This window comes from Gavialis gangeticus, unplaced genomic scaffold (genome assembly GCF_001723915.1).
Source record: "Gavialis gangeticus isolate Ggan-Ray unplaced genomic scaffold, GavGan_comp1, whole genome shotgun sequence".
Classification (NCBI taxonomy): Eukaryota; Metazoa; Chordata; order Crocodylia; family Gavialidae; genus Gavialis; species Gavialis gangeticus.
Genome location: NW_017729024.1, coordinates 126,955,492 through 126,957,737, shown reverse-complemented (window position 1 = coordinate 126,957,737; position 2,246 = coordinate 126,955,492).

Sequence of the window (2,246 nt, the reverse complement as noted above, 5' to 3'; positions counted from 1 at the left end):
CTGGGACCATGCCCTGCCCTGCCTTTTTCACGTCATTTTTTTTTTGACCCCTGGATATCCAGGGTTCTAATTTTGCCCCTGCGCTGCAAACTTACAGCTGGGGGATCCTTTTCCCATTCCCACATGTGCCTCTTGCAGCATATCAAAGGGGTTTGAGACAGTGCAAGAGGCATGGGTGGGCTTGTCTGGATGCATCCTCAGAGTTCTGACCCATTTTACATGGGACCCTTATTGAAGGAATCCATTTTTTCTTCCCTTTACAATGTCATTTTGGCCATATAGGGCTGACAGAAGTGATATTTGTCATGTGATTGGCCCCTTGAAAGTGCTCTGCAGCCATGTCCTAACAGAAGTACACAGCTGCAGAATCCTTTAAAAGTGCCTGATCACATAACAAATTAACCCTTATTTAATGAGGGTGCAGATGAAGGCACTCCAAAGTGGAGCACCTTCATTAACTTTTGTTTGTCCCCGCACATGGGCTGATGCAGTCCTACCCCACTCCCAGTACTCTCAGTAGAATGGAAGGGAGAGAAGGCAGGGGACAGAGCTCAGGTCTGGGGTTTGCCTGGCCTGCACTGTGGGGTGGGTAGATTAGAGATTGGGCTCCAATCTACCCATCCCCCACCTCCAGGATAGTCTGGGCAAACCCAGACTGGAGCTCCCTCCCCTGCCTTCTCCCTCTCCCATCCTGCAGCCAACATTGGAGCTGGGAGGGGGAGGGAGAGGGGGAAGGCAGGGTTAGGGGAGAGAGGCCGCAGACAGGCAGGCAGGCTGCAGAGGCTGCAGACAGTTTGGCTCCAAAGTGTAATATGATAGGGTTGAACATCTGTTGGGTTGCAGGGAGTTGGGTGGTTACTATTATTCAAGGTGCTTTCTGTGAAGTGCCATGAGTTACAGCAGGGAGCTGCATGTCTGTCAGTGCCCTAATGTGCATATTACAAAGAGCCACCCTTTTGTTACAGAAGAATTCATGCCTTTGAGCATCTTGCTGCATCCCAGAAAAGGCATGGCCAGTAGCATAACTAGGGGTGGTGAAAAGGCACTAGTCCTGGGCACTGAAGATGGTGGGGGGGCAACCCTGCACTGCCTAGCCATAGGAGCCCCATGGCCCACAGTGTATGGCGGCAGGAAGAAAGTAAGTGGGGCAAGTGGAATGGTGCTCTTCCCCAACCCCTGGGGAGTTTTGGTCACAGCAGGTGCAGTCCTGTGCCCAACAGCATAGCTGGAGTGAGGGGCACCAAGCACAGCTCCTGTGGTGCCATGGAGCTGCTGTCTCTGGAGCCAGTGCTGCTACAGTATCAGCACTGGCAGCAGTATCAGTTGGTTCTGAGAACCCAAGCAGGTAAGACTTTCCTTCGCCTCATCCCTTTTCCCACTTCTGTGGCCAGCATACCACTACCACCTCCTGCCCTGGCACCTGAATAATTTTACTAGGCCTCTGGGCACAGCCCAGATTAGGCACCTAAATAAAAATAGCCTGCTTCTTTGGCAACCAATTTTGAAGACTTTGGTGATGCTGTTGATATAAATAAATACTAATTAAAGGGGAAACTGTTACAAAGAATGCTGTGAATCAGAGAGAGAGAGCGAGCTTCTTATAAACAAGCTATTTATAAATCCTCAACCCCCCACTCATGACCAAACTTTCTTTGGAAAGTAGCTATAGTGTATTTATTGTTATCATTTAGTTAGTTTCTTTATTGTTTTATTATTTTATGTGTGTTTATGACTTTGTTATTGTATGGCACCTTGAGCCTTTTGGGGAGGACAACAAAATAAATAAATAAATAAATACAGGCCTGATTCTCTCTTCCATTGGTGTAACTCCAAGGACTTACTGGTGTACATGAAGGTAGGATCGAATGTCTTGAATTTCTGTAACCATCAGCCTACTGTTCTGTTGCTTCTGCTGTCATCAGGCCTTCCCTGTTCACCAACTCTTTACAAGCTAGTATCCTGCCACCACCTTTTTCCTATGAACAACCCTTGCCCTACTAACGTGGAGTGAGTATCCAGGTCAGTCACCTTTGCCTTGCTTCTGCTTCTCATTAAGACATCTGTTTTCCTTGTCTCGAGGAATGTCTGCATTGGTTAAAAAATCAAAGGTAAGCATGAGCTCCTATTTACCCTAATGCCTGGGTAACATTTTTGCTAAGGACGGTGTTACCTCTCAACTCTTGGGGAGCCCTGGCACAGTACACAGCCTGTCCAACTCAGAAGGGACTCACCCCCTCCCTACCTCT